The sequence below is a fragment of the Augochlora pura genome, chromosome 7, assembly GCF_028453695.1.
Source record: "Augochlora pura isolate Apur16 chromosome 7, APUR_v2.2.1, whole genome shotgun sequence".
Classification (NCBI taxonomy): domain Eukaryota; kingdom Metazoa; phylum Arthropoda; class Insecta; order Hymenoptera; family Halictidae; genus Augochlora; species Augochlora pura.
Window position 1 is genome coordinate 10,732,165 of NC_135778.1, and position 16,039 is coordinate 10,748,203.

Here is a 16,039-nt window from a genome sequence, read left to right on the forward strand (position 1 = left end):
ACAGGTGTTATTTCTCATGCCAAAACTGTTGTAATACTGAGATTGCTATAACACTGAAACCAGTATAATTAAAACAAGACTGATATGCTTGATATGTACGATTTTCTGGGACCTTCAAATTAATCACTTATAGAATTGGACATCATTTTTATAATGCTTATATATCTCGATTTAAACGACCACGATTGAGACATTGTATTGTTTCTTGCAACCACTGCGGCGGCAGTGCGTGGAAAAAGTAGAAACCACGCCACTTGTAGTGTCTAGAGAGAGTAAAGGGAGAATGGAGAGAATCAAGACGTTAAAAAATTGTAATCAATTCTCTAGTTAAGGCTCGGAATGAACTTGCCTGCAACCGAGCATTTGCGGAGACTGGCTTTAAATGTGCTGCAGAGTGGTGGAGGGGAGATCTCACAATTGGGATTGGCTGTTGCCAATGGATTCCAATTGCATTTTCCAATGACAGTATCGTCAGTATATTATTCCAATCCCCACTATCACTCTGCAGTACAGAAAATGTTCCATCGCGAGCAATTTAAAACCCAATCCTGCTCTAACAAGCATAAGGATTCGTCACTCTAATCTTTGACGACTTGTACCCGAACGGAATATCGTAATAATATCCCTACTTGTTTCGATTTTCGTTATTATCGTTATTATATTGTCATATATTTCGATATTCGGTTTTGATATTATAAAGGGATTGGTATTTCGCTATTATAGCGTTTTCGGTATAATGGAATGATATCTATATAAAATCTTTGTTTTGAGGGAAGTTTTTCACTTTTATGAAAATTTGGAGGTGAATGAGTAAACGTAAGGCTGTTCGCAGGAATTTCAATCCTATTCGCAGAGCTGTTTGAGACAAAGACTCTGCAATGTTCGATGAATTCGTTATTTTGTAACGATTCCAATGTAGGAACTATTTATACTATTAGCTAAGCTATCTAGGAATTTGAGAAACATTTTTAAAGTGTATGGACGTAGTTAGACAAGAATCGCAAGATTCGTGTGAAATTAATTTATTTTTGCAGCGTCAATCGTTTCGGCAAGCAAAAAAGTATTGTCTTGCAATATATACCAAAAGACATCAATCATTCTAAAATATTTGAAAACGTCAGATTGATCAACTTTATATCTCTTTACTAGCTTAGAATATAAGCAATCGATGTTAGTTGAAAATGTACGTCTCTATTCAGTAATTTCAATGCATCGAGCACAATGTAACAATACTATTAAATAGCTTTACTCCCGCTGTCTATCAGCAATTAGTTCAAACTACAAATGCATTTCTCTCAACATTGTATAGCTTCGTTCATAAAGGATTGTGCGCAATTGATCGCGAACTAATATGCGCAACATGTATGTTTCCTATTGTGAAAAGCCAAATTATCCTCCTATCTAATTGTCTCGCTCATTCAACTGCACTAACAAAAACGAACTCTTGGAGCGATCTAATGAACACAATACAGTCTCCTGATTGCTTCACCGATACCACGATTCCCGCTTATCGAGCAACGAAGAAAACGTTAAGCATTGAACCAGAAAATTGTTCGAGCGCGAATTAACAGTTCCCCGCCTCTGCAAGCTCGTCACCGTTGTCACTATCAATTCCGTCGTGTCGCTTCTGTTTTCATCGGATCTCACCTGGCCGATGGAAACGAATAATCACGGGCGAACTGGTTATGAGCCCCCGTCAACGGGTCCCGTCGCGGAGTTTACAGCGTTAATATAGCGGATCGACGTCGAAAATCCGTTCGGATTTCATAGAAATGCAGATCTGTGTTTACCGATACGCGGCGTCGTATCCACGTAGCCGAGCTTACAACAGGAAGCGATTGTTACTTTGTTATCGAGCGGATGCAAACTCGCGCAATTACCTTTAATTACCGTTTAATAGCGAGCGAAACGAGAACGGTAGCGCACCTGTCTCTCATCGGGCAGATCCTGATGCATCGACACGGCCAGCCGGTGTACCTATTTAATTGCTTTGATTATATTTGAGAAGATCTGAGCCCGGATACCATCGAGCAACCGGTTCTGGATCCGTAGCTAGAAGTTCGTGCGCACGGTCCATTTCGCTAAAATAGCCGTACAGCAATTAATATTAAAGGCACGATATTTGGCTTAATAAACGTCCGCCTGAACCGCTTCTACGAACGCGTCGACCCGTTTCAAATCGCATAATTTATTCCGCGGTCGGGGAGGAATAAACGCATCGCGTTTTCAAGGTATCCCACTTCACGACTTAATTGGCGCTTGGAAAATGGCACCCGTGTTCTCGGAAGAAGCGCGGATTCGTCGAAACGAATTTCTCCCTTCGAAATCAAAATAAGCCGAGATAAAAATCACAGGACTCTTGATCTAGACTCAAAGAATCATTATTTGAACTTTTAATTGCATGAATGAGTTGACAAATGTGTGACGATTGTCTGATTTACTAACTTAAATTCAGACTACTGTAATAAGCAAGTTGCGAATATTCTATTCGATTATATTTAACAGCGAAAGATAGAAGATAAATAATAAGTTCCTTATGTTTGAACCCCTTGCGCTATAGTAACGAGTCAGACTCGTGATACTTCATGCAAGATCTATTACAGATGAATATTATTAATTTATTTTGAATCGAAATCAAATTTATTTTTTCTGCTGTCAGAGTCCAGAAAGAAACGTGTATAAAGATAATAAAGGAAGCAAGAATTGTTTGGTACTATTAAGAACAATATTAACGACAAATAACTGCTAATCAACGCAGCGTGGAAGGAATCATAGTGCAAGGGGTTAAACGATCTTAGTAGATTAGAGGTAATAAATTCTCCTAATTCTTCTACTACATAAATACACTTTAGATTGCATCTGCACAGTTTTGCCACAATTGCATATAATCAACGGTCTAATAATAAGATACGTTTTCCAATTAGAAGCATCATTGCAAATTCAGTATAATCGAGCAAAACGTAAGTCGTTGACATTCGCTGTTTTATGCGAATTTAATCAATGCTTGCGCAATTTAATTAATCAGGTTATATGTTGCGTCAACTAGAGATATCAAGCTGTCTAATGAAGCAGTTTGCGTCAACAGCTGATTCACCGGAAAACCCGCTGGTTCATGAAGCGCTTTGTAATCGTCGTACCCTATTTTGCCGGTAGATTCGTAAGATTTCGATAAGAGATCGCCTCGAGAGCAGCCGTCGAAAAGGGGAAAATCGGCTCGGTCACCGTCAACGATCTGCGGGAATTGTCACACGCCTAATTCCCGTACACGGGCGGCACACGCGTCCCCAGATAAAAGTCTGGCTTTAATAATTAGCGTATGCATAATTCACCGCTGAAAAAGCGTCTTATCGCCTCCTTTAAGCGGTCGGTTATGCCGACTGAAGTCGTCGGCTGTTGCACAGCAGGCCCTCCGCGATCTCTGCCTCGGAAATGATAAACCAATGGTCCTATGGTGGTCCGAACGGCCGTGAAATGGTACTTCGGTACTTGATTCTGTGCTGAGAGCTGTGTAAACGTAACGTTATCCTTTATGGTTTTTGGAATCGTTAATAGTGGTCTGGAAAGATAAAAGAACGGTCCTTGCGGTCTGGACGCGAGTAAAATGGCGCCTTACTGTCACGATACCCTGATAATGATTGTTAATTTATTAATCTAGAGAGTTTTATGTTCAACAAACTCGACATAATACAGAAAATATGTATCTTGTTATTTTTAAAGATCTCATATGTTATAATCGCAGAAAGGTTTCTTGTTTATCATTCCAGCCATTATCAGACTGTGTACCATTATACAAATTTCCATTTCCATGCATAATTTTACGATAAGCAAACCGAAGGAAAATCGAGCGATTAAAAGTCTCCTTGCGATCAATGCGTAATTCATTTATGTATAAATGCATTCGGATCCGCGGTGCTCTCATTATCATAATCGAACGATTTACAAGTTAATAAATACACGTAAAACTCCTGTTATTTCAATAAAGACAAATTGTTATTGTTATCGGGATCTGTTTCACTTGAAAATGACAGATGGATCAATGCGGATACAGATCGTTCCGATACCAATAAATGACACTAATTAGTTGCCGACAACGACGATTGCGACGCAGTGCGGATAAACGTCCCGGAAAGTTGGGCAACGCGATAAAGTATTCGCATTGAGGAATTCCCGAAGATGTTTATGATATGTGTGTAAGTGAGGTACAAGACTTTAATTTTTACACTACACGGATTCTTTATCTTTCTCGTTCTATCGCAGATAAAGAACACGAATCGTATCGCGTGTTGCCGGGCAGGGTGGTCCTGTAACTCTCCCGTATCCTTCTACTAATGTAATAATCCATTTTACTATAAACTTCCCTGAACACTGGCTCGATCTTTCGTGTTTCACAGTCACAGCCACGCGGCGGCGGAATTAGTACCTAACGATTCAATAATTAGATTAAACGAAACCTGCATGTTTATAATCCCATTTGGGGATTCATACGATTGCAGGCCTTTCAGGCATGTGTCGAGTTTTTAACATGCTGGTATTTTGTAATCAATTCCATTATAACTGTAAAATAAAGGCAGATAGATCAGGTAGATTAGGATAAGAAATAAATCCAGTAATGTTGCTCTATTATTCATAGCAAATTTATGTTGATTTAATAAGACGTGTACAGTGGTTATAATTCTTTTCTTATTTATTTAATTGCTTCTAACTACTTTACTTTCAGCAACGCCGTATTAAAGAATAACAAAATTTAATTGCTAAAATTATTAAAAAATATCAACGTGTAGTATACAATTTACACAAGAAGATCCAATCAGTTGTCTAAATCAACTATTGAACGCTCAGAAAATTGATCTGGTATAAATACCAGCTCGGCGGAAATTCTGCTAAAATTGATATTTTATTATTCAAGATGAAATTAAAATAAAAATCATTATACTGTTGTGAAATGTTGTATAAATTAATAATCAATGGATTCTGTGTTTTTACTAATGCATTTTATATGATTCGTTGAAAAAAATAATAACTCAGCGAATACCGCAGTGAATTAATAAACGCCATGCCGCCACAAGTCCATCGAATCCACCCCAAAAGAGCGGGCTACACGAGAACGGTCCCTCGGAGTAATTACCATCGAAACGACGTCCGCGAACGTCCTGGGTCGATAAAGCAACGCGTTATTGTTCTCCCTATAAACGCGTGTAGCCACTGTTCGCGCGTAGCCGCCGGCTGAAACGGAAAAGAGATCAGCAAATCCCTGCATCGCGGGGGTGCGGTGTCCGGCGAGAATGGCATCGCGTACGATCCGCGTTATCGTGCCCTAGAACATTACAATCAACCGGCGAAGTGTCATTAACGACATAACGACGCACAGCGTGGCCAATCGTTTTCATTCGCTTAGCTCGAAGCTTCGCAAACAATGTACACGTCTGCTTTACGGAAATAAATGGTACTACGGGTCTGATGCATTTGCTAGAGAATGAACAGGTTCGTTTTCGAGAAAAATGCAATTAGCAATTTCTTTGATATGATTTAATTGAATAATTGCGGATTTTCCTGCAGAAGATATTGTCAAATCGTATTAATAATTTCGTATGGGGAAAGATCGATTGTATACAGTTCACATGAATTAACGTTTAATGCATGTTTCATTATTGAAAATATCTTGACATGTTACTTGATTTCGTTAATATTTATTATTACTGTACTGTACCTTAGTTTAATATTTCTTCACAAAGTCTGTCTCGTAATTGAAATAACTTAGAATTTTATAATTTATATATGAATAAATTGTCTTGAAAAGTGCAAGTTCCAGAAACCGTAATTTAATTGAATGCAACGTGCACTATTCAAATGTGATAAATGGTAACACGAGCTTTTACATATTATTGCGAAAATAATGAGGTCTCGTTATCTCGTTTCAAATCATAGTATCCAGGGTGGAAGGAACAAACTAAAAAAGTGGGGAAGAGTGAGAACATCGTGATTCAACGCAGCCAATGCATCATTGATAAGGGTTGATTATCGCGAATCGCCAAGCTAAAAGATTAGTCCCTTTCCTCTGCGGTCCGCTTCGTCGACTCCAATTCCGATAAATCTGTATCGTTATTAACACCGAAAGGCACACGAGGGCGAGGCCGGATTTCAGACTCGTTCCAAGGGTCCATCGCGTTCGTTTCCGGCGATGATCCTTGTCCATCATTACCGCGATCGAGTAATCCGGAACGATGTCCCACGGCGAACGACCGGAACGGTCCCTGTCTCCGTTGTCTCCGACCAGATATACCTGTGCATCGATCATGCTCATTATCGGCGCCCGAGTCACCTGGAAATTTTCAGAAAGCTCCGTGGAGCCAGGATAACTTAACGCGTGCCGATAAGCGGACGACGTTCGTGCGTTGTCGGGCGATAATCGGGGGGGAAACGATCCCCTCCTACAATCGTTTCGGGATCCAGCGACTTGTCAATCAGCCGGCGAATCGCGATCCATCAGTAGAACGGATCGAACAAATTCGGAAGAAAGTCGAGCCTGTCCCTAGGGATATGATGAATCGATTCTGGTTCGAGTCTATCGACTAATTTCGAGGCGACTTTGCTAAGGCGTTGGTAGAACTCTACAGATGAAGTTGATAATTAATAGATAATTAATAGACTGAACATCTTCATTCAGATTTTTGTTTTAACACTTTATCGATCGGTAGCTTATAAATCGGCATTTATATTTTATTAGTCGCGGTAACAAATAATTGTTTAATAATCCAATAAATGCTATCGATTATTGAGGTATTATTATATAATTTTCTAAATATTAGATAACTTTCGCGATGAATAAAATAAGTAAAATAGCTACAATAACTATTGTTTAACGTTAATGTTAATGTAAAATTTTTTATATACAGTGTTATTGCCACTTGACTTTATGCATTGTATTATAATTTACATTCAATGAGTATATCAATATTCATTTCTCTCTTGTATATATTTTCATTAAGAAATATGTACATGCAACTTGATCCACGTACCCTAACATTCTAATGCATCATAATTTTGTTGTTTTGTTAAATAACACTTATTGAATATTGACTTTCGTTTTTAGTTTGAACGTTTTAAATTATAGTGCTGCTTTGTGAGTCATTAATACTTATTTCATGTTGGCTTTTCTTATCTTAGAAATGCCGACAAACTTGAAATATTTTAAGTGATCAGTAAATAATATAGCTAAGAGTGTTTAAAATTCAATAATTGTTTTCATGTTCAGAAACCAATTTTTAAATTGGATAAATTAACAAAATACAATCTTTTGACAAAATTGTTTTATTCATGCATCAAATTGTAGCAAATTGTTTCCTTCACACTCAAATTGTGTATTTTTACTATAGTATAATGTACATTTTGCTGTGAAATATACATGAAAGATTAGTACATTTATTGTTAATTATTTTGTGAATGCTTCAAGGAGGAAAACATTTGTTGCAATAACATGGACATTCCTTCTGCAGAATGTAACATGTTTGAACATGTTTTGTACCATGTTTTGAAATTACACATTTTGTGCTCTTATTTTATTAGATTGTGGAGGTTTATGCATTGAGGAAATATGTACAATAATAAAATGCAAGAAAACTTAAAAGCTGAACAACATCGACATAAGTGCTTTTCACTATCTTTTTTAGTTTTTAAAAGACAATAGACGTTTTTAGTTTTAAAAGACAAATTATACGAAAACTGTACTTGGTATAGCAGTATATAAAATACTGTAGTAAGATACCTCAGTAAGAGGATAAAAAGAGAATGCCTGCGGATTGATTACACAAGATATAAGAATAGGATAGATATAAGAATAGAACAAAACAGATGATAATAAGTAATAGCTACAAATACCCACAAATCAATCACAATAATGTACCAAAGGAAATTTAAAATATAAATAAGACACTTATATTACATTGTCTATATTATATAATATATTATAATGGGTATATAATATTACATAATATATTCTATTAACGAGGTGAGTAATAGATAAAAGACATCAAAGCACATTTAATATAAAACCGAGTCCATCTCCCTACCTTATATCCTGAAATAAATAAATTTAATCCAGTTTCAGTCCCCTATGTGTTAACGAAATCATTAATAAACAGTTTTCCTTTACCGCAAGCAATATCAATCAACGAAAATAAACGCTCTATCCTAGTCTCTTGAAACTGGCCATCCAAAAAAATAAAATTTCTCCTAGTTATCAAAGCTAGAAATAAAAAGGCCGTGAGGCTCCACGCAGGTAACAAACGTAGCCACTTAACAAAGGAGTTGATGACTAATATAACCGAATGTGGGCAAAGCCCAGAAGGCTGGGCAGCGCCCAATCAACGGGATCGACGTCCATGTGTCGGGAATAAAGGTGGGCTAGCGTGCAGGCCAGCGGCAACATGAAAGATTCCTCGCGGTAGAAAATCCACCGACGGATTCGTCCGTGTTTCGCTCCAACCCCATACATCGTCGCTAGCTGAGTGGTCCATAAACAGCGTGATCGTTGTATCCTCATGCTAGATGCGCGTGTAATCGTGAGAAGAATCCACGACTAGACCTACCGAAGAGGAGAACGGACGTCGAGAGAGGGAGAGAGAGACAGAGAGAGAGAGAGAGAGAGAGAGAGAGAGAGAAAGAGAGAGGGGGGCGATGCCGGCGTTCATTAATTAAACGAAGCGTGAGATTCCCAACCCTCTCTGCGCGGCGGTCCCTCCGAGTCGCCCCACCCTCTCTCTCTCTCTCTCTCTCTTTCTTCCTCCTTTGTTCCAAGCCGACCAACCCCCGCGATCATCTGAAGGAGCCGCTTCTCCGGCGATCATCTGCCAGAAAGTCGATCGACCGATTCATAAATCCGTCCCCGGTGTCCCTCGTCGCCCTTCCGCTTTAAATTGTCGGGACAGTTCGAGAGCCCTGGAACAAAGGGTCGACGGGACCGCGCGCGTACAAAAGCTCGGCGGGACGCGGCGCGGCGTGTCCGCGAGGATCTTGGTAATTGTTGCGTGATGATTGGACAGCTTAACGATCTTCCTGAAAACGCTCGGCGGAGATCAGAGAGGGCTCGCGACCGTCTCGCGTCGGATCGCCGATCCCTTTCGGCTCCGCGGATCTCATTTCTGCTCGTCGGAGCACGAACCTCGCGAAAATTTCACGCCCTCGAGCACACCGATTTTCGATTGCTGTTCATTATAATAATCGCCCACGAAATTGTTATACGAACGTAAACGGTAAGACGTGACATTAGAGGCTACTATTTTGTTGTTTTAGAAAATCTATATCTCATTGTTAGGCTGCAGATGTTAATCGAAATTTTCTGAGTCGGTCGTAAGATTTCCGAGTGCATTTTTTAACACTAGGTTTACGGAGTAATAAAAGCAGCCGTTTTGTATTTGTTTATGAAAGTAACGATTTATTCTAATCGTTAATGTAATCGATAAATAAGCAATAAATGTATCTTTAAAATCTGAATTATAGCACGTTAACAAATCGGTGACCCGTCATTTTGACGGATTCCGTAAATCTAGTGTTAAATATTTCAGGTGTAGTCGCAGTCAGTTTTGTATTAATCCAATATCACAATATACATACAAATACATTGTGTCTGCAACATAGATATATTGTATTTCAATTACGGTTAGTTTAGTTGCAAATTACTTTAATTACGAGCGTAAATTAAGTATAATGTAATGAAAATAAAGAACTTCTTAAAAATAATTTAATTAAAATACAATTCATCATATTACAATCTAGAATGTCGAAGAAGTCAGACAAATTTCTATGTTTTTCTTTTGTATAATTATTCTTTGTCTCCTCTGCGTATTTTCTACTCTTATTACCTATCTATTTACTATTCCTTAATAGGTAATTTTAATTCAATTACATCGTAATTCGTAATTAATGTAATTTTTTTAGTTAGTATTTCGTAATTATAGTCCAATTGTAATTACGAACATTATAATTTAATCGAATGGAGATTTGAATTACAAATTACAACGTGACCGAATTATATAGTTGAATGAAAATGTAATTGAATCACTTCATAATTATCACAAATCCTTTGTGTAAATCAATCGTAATTCTGCACAATTCTAATTACGGTTATAGAATTCATAGGTAAAACATGACTGGAAGCAATAGAAAGAAAAACAGAATCGAAGATTTTTTACGACAACAGCTACGAAAGATTATTCTTTTACCAAAATATCCTGCACAGAAATCAATCGAACACATCGGCGTATTAGCAAGGTAGATGAGCAACAATTCTCAATTGTTGTGCGACCAGCCAGACGCGGCACAGCCAGGTGACTCGTAGTTACCCGGACATATTTGCTCGGACCAGATTTCCGATTTATCAGCGATAGGCTGACAAAGGGTCGGCCGAAATCCTTTGAAGATATCGCGTATCGGTCGATTCGTTGTTTGATCTGCTACGAAACATGGACGTGCACTCCGTCGGTCGTCGATAACGGCTCGCGATCGTCGACGGCACTCGTTCGAAACCGGCCCTTATCAGGTACGACATATTTGTACGTGTGTCGGTCAAAGTGTTGCTGAAACGGGATCGGCGAATGGATGACGAAAATCGTCCACGTTCCTGCAACCAGAGATTCCCCGGGGATAATGGCTCCCGAGCATATGTTACGTAAAACCGTTATCGGCACGAGGCCGTGCGCGTGCAACCTCCAACTGCAACTTCATCCAGATAAAACCAAGGAAAATCGTAACCGCGCAGACGCTCGAAGTGTGCGTTCGTTCGACATCGATTATGAAATTTGTTGTGATCGTTCTTGACCCGATTATCTGACCAGATAAATTACAATTTGACACAGTTCGATATTATACTTTCAAATCTGGTCTTTCGAACCGGCTCTTTTTTGTTCGGAGAAATTTACGCGTATAGCAGAGCGATTATCTGTAGAATAGCTTGATTTGAAAAATGTCATAGAATTTTGCAATATCGCGTAGGTAATCGTGTAATCGACGATGAACCACGGAGTTCAATGATGACTGACTCTAACTTAAATATTCGGAAACAGAAGAAAATTCGAGGATATATCATATTTTGCAGATACTTCGATTAATAAAATCTCTTATATTTTATATATATAGATAAGTAACATCGCGCTGTGACGGGCGAGAAAAATAAAATCTTAATAATGAAAACATTACTTATTATATTCAAAATATAAAAGAAAAGTCGTGGAGTCAATACGAATTTAAAACAAAAGACTTGTGTCGTTCCTTCATAAAGTATGTATGGCACGAGTTCAGACGATAAGACGGATTGAAAATAAATACTGTGGCTTTGTTCTCAGGTTAACAATACGCCTGTGCGAATAGTTTTGAAACTCTACCACTTAGCTTCATGTTGTACATCGGCCTTCGCCTTCCTCGTTCTTATCTCCGAGTTCTTCGCATTCCTATAACTTCTTTCGAAGCGTCAGAGAGCGTCGCTGATCGATCGATCGATCGCGATCAACAACGAGCTAACTGTGGCGTCTTTTTTCCGTTACGTCGCGAACTGTTTATGATTCGGAGATTAATCGCTCGCGTCCCATTCATCTGAGAAGGTACAACATCATCGGGTCCGGCCCGGTCAGGGTCGGGAACAATCGACGTCGAAGTAATTGCTGTCTCATTAATAACCCCGAACATCGGGCAGGCGGCGGCCATGTACCGCGGCGTGTAATAAGTAGCAGCAATGACTCGGGATATCTGTCGCTCGCAAGATCGCGCAATCCGCTTCGGATTCCGGCGCGGAACTCGCCGCGATGGATTTCATGGTGAAGTGGCCGCGGACAATGGCGGCCTCTGGCAAACGCCCGGCGTCGCAGATCACGTTGTGTCAACCGGCGCGCAACAACGGCGTGCTTATGTACGGCCTGGTGGGGTATTAATTATCCCCGGGCCTCCTTATAACGTAATTTATGGGCGGCGGAGGTAGGGCACGGCCAAACGGGGCGAAGCGTTATCAATCCGGCAAGATTAATCACTCAAGTTTATGCCTGCGCCCCCACCCAACCCCCCTCTCCTCTTCATCCACTTCGCGGAAGCGAAGTAGCACACTTCGCTTTGCCTTCGCTCTATACTTCGTCTTTTCGTTGCCCTCCGTCGTCTTTGGCCTAACGTCTTGATTTATGAGCGACATCCATGGGGTCGGACTCTCTATGATACCTTGATGGACAAACAGTCTGCTACAGAAAACCACCCCCGAAACTTTCGCACTACCGTAGAAGGGTTTCGTTATAGTTCAGAGTAGAGTGAGATAGACGACATTGGTGCGAACCTAATACTTGAGAAGGTTTTCATTGGGGTCGTGGGAGCGGCGTTTTGATTGATTGTAGAACCCTGGTGGCAGAATATCACAATTATAGGGATGCACCGTCGTGGTAGAACGACGCCAAGGTGTGAATCGAGGCGCCATCTTCTTTGCACGTTCTTTAGAAAGGAGCAAGAACTTTGCGGTTCTACAAACTCACATTTTCGCAGGTGATTTACATATAAAACGGTACAAACACAAAACTTTGATTTATTTTATCGACGAAACAGTTTCTCCATTGCAAGAATGATTATAGATATTACATACACGGGATCCTTACCGTGATTGTAATGGGGTAGTACGAAAAGATGACAAAATAAAGTAAAAAGGAGTATGTAATATAAAGCAAAGAGAAAGATATTGCAAGAAAATAAGCAAACCTTATATAGCCATAATAGTGGAGTATTTGATGGCAGTTTTGAAGACAAAATGAAACAGGTTTATTTAAGATAGCCCTAACAATGATATATTTCCGCTCTGTTCTAGCTATCACATAAAAGTGAACGTACAAAAGAATGGAAAGGATTGTAAGCTACTTCCAATTACTAGCAATAATCCACCGTCAACATGTGCACAAGTAACAATGAAAATTAAAGTAGAAAAATGGAATCTACATATTTACCACAACTGGTAAAACATCGCAAATCAAAGTGGATGCATCGCACGCCTCTATGCAGGCGCTGCAATCGCAATTAAAACTTTCCAAAAATCACCTGGTGATCCAAGTGAAACAAATCCCAAATATACCTGGAAGAGACCGTCGATCGTTGGTCGAAAGCAAGATATTCCACTGTTCTACCAAGAGGGTGCGAAACCGCGTCTGCTGCAATATCCGTTCCGCGTAGGGCACCGGCGATTCCGGGGAAGGTGCATCACCGAATTGAAAAGTGCATCGGGCGGCGCACTCTACCGAGTGCACGCTGAACCCGTCGGTGATTCTTTCCTCGTTGCACCGGGGGCCCGGCGTTAGAAACGTCTCACTCGTAGAACCTGTCGAAGTGCGGGTATTCAACACGGTGACAACCGTTGCTGCACACATTGTCGAAAGTATACGCCACCCCTTCTCTGGGTCCAGGTGCGAGGGGGACGAGCACCGGAGGGGTGGTCGCGAGGAAACTGGAAAGGGAAAGCCCCCCTCCACTGGAACCCTCGCCCCTCTCCTCATCTACGGCAACCGATGCCGCGGTGCCAACGAGGAGGGTCTACAACCGTCCTTTGTCGAGTCGTGCTGCCACCTGTGCTAGCAGCTTTCGTCGACCTTGTCCGTGACTGGTCGACGGCCGCTTCGGCACCGGTACGCATCTCGCCCCGAAAAGCTTCTTGACCGCCGATCTTGCGCACCGAGGCCCCGACGTCGCCTTCCTTCGATTTTACACCACCTAGACAGAGCCTGCAATTGGTTCGCCAGTACCGGCTCGGATTTAAGGCGAATTTCGCTTACATGCTATCGGAACGAACCTGAGATCGTAAGAGGGTGTCGGTGATTTATTGAGACCTAGTTCAGATTTTGTACTCGGGTACAAGCCCTTGCGCTTCGAGTGTGTTATTACTTAAGGGTGCAGCTGTTTCGAAACAGTTCTCTTTTGACGCATCTGAAAAATGAACTCCTGTTTCACCAAAGGAAAGAGATCTTGATGTTATTAGTAATTCGTTTATTTAATTAATACCGTTCGCGATTTAAAAATTGGAGTTCGAAATCAAAATTTTTCTAATTCAACGTAGTGCGATTATTTGTAGAAAGCATTTGTAGAAACGGTCTTCCAAGTACGTCCATGGCGTGTTTGGGCAAGTATCATTACTTTGCTGTCATCGCTGGTTTCGGTATCAGTATTTTCAATTTGTTTGGTACTATTTTCAAATAAATTCTTTTCGGCGAGGTCAAGATTAATTTAATTCTCGCTTTCGTTTTCACTAATCTCGAAATTTTCCCAATAATCGTCTTCTTTCATGTTTTCTCAAGGATAAACTATCGAATGTAAATCAAAATTGACTCAGATTACGCATCAACTTTGATAAAAGAATCTGTTATTTATTCGATGCAACCTGCACTCTATAACTATTTTCGGATATTACTTAGAATAATCAGTAACGCAAAAACAATGCCAATAGCGCTGGTACCGTCAATAAGAAACAGCGCAATAGCGGTGCCGACGGAGTGCAGAGGATTAAAGGAGGACATAAGATTCGGATGTTTGCTGATCACGAGTGAAGATTATGTTCGGCTAGGAGATGCTGGGGAATCGGAATACGATTATATTTTGTTAAGTGAACGACTTAGGCCATAAGACTTTGGGGTTGGTGTTGAAGTTGAGACCTACTCGTGATTCTTTCAATCAGGGTTTGCAATGCAGTGAATTAACTATCTTCCTTTTACATTATTAATCCCACCCCTGAGCATCTTTTGCAGCGGCGAAGATCCTAACAACGATTAAGGTTTATCTGTGATATTGTTAATTTAGTGTAACATTACAGAGGGCATTATTCATTTGGATTATATACATGGGAGAGTCGTACATTGTTCTGTCAATTTTATTCGTATTTCGTTAATTAAAGTCGCTGATTTTCCTGTCGGGGGTAAAATTCTTCGTGATTTGCTCGGACTTAGTTGTAATTTTCACATTGAAGTTTCACATCATGAAGATACAAGATAATAGTACAATGTTATGCGGATTTCACTTACACGCTACTAACGAATTCTGACAGGCGTTACTGCTTGCGATAAAAGTGTAGTGCTTCACTAATACGTTGTATGCGGAACACGTATTAATAGATTCTTCGTATATTTCTGTTCAAATGCGTATCTCTAGTTTTTTGTAAATTAGTACTTCGTGAAATAGTGACTTTCGATGGGATAATGTTAGGAACATTTCGTGATGGGGAATTAAATACAATAAAAGTTCATTTTATATTAATAATTATAACAACTTTCTAAAATTATTTCAATAAAGTTATCACAATTGAGCCGCGTGCGAGGTACGATCGAGCTGCGATTTTATTCCTTGCACTTGTCATTGAAGAGACAGATTCTCGAATGGAAGAAGAGAATTTTTAATCTGAATTCAAACGTTTCTTTATATGTGCTATACTTATGTGAATTTAGTATATTAAGAAATCTGTCGATGCCAGTTGAAATACACATTTACTTAAACATTATTCAGCTCACTGTTCTGAGTTTTAGTCAATGTACGCTAAATCAATGTCGGTACATGCGAAACAGCATACAATCGCAATCTTTATATTACTACATGTCATTGTCATTACGCGAGTTATGCCCTCTATCTATTTCTTATAATTATTCCGAGCTTGTCTTTCTCACTTTCTTCTCATAAACTTCCGTGTCGTATAATATATATTCACATATATCAAATATATTTGATAATTAGACTACAGATTTCTATGCAGATTTCGTAACTATTTTACACCAACTAGATAATTCCTTCCAGTGAAAAATAGGAATATAATTAATTACTGTTACATTTAATTGTATTTAATAACCTTCTAAAAGCTTACAAGTTCATAAACCCATAAAAATCTGCAGTTTATTTAAAACCCTTCCGATTCCACTGAACCTCCAATACAAAACTTGCCAAGTCGATTATAAAACGCAAAATCATTTTACTAAGTCAAAAATGTTGCAACAATATTCTTAAATTCGTAAATGCGTAAAATCCATGATGTCAACGTTACAGATAAAATTCG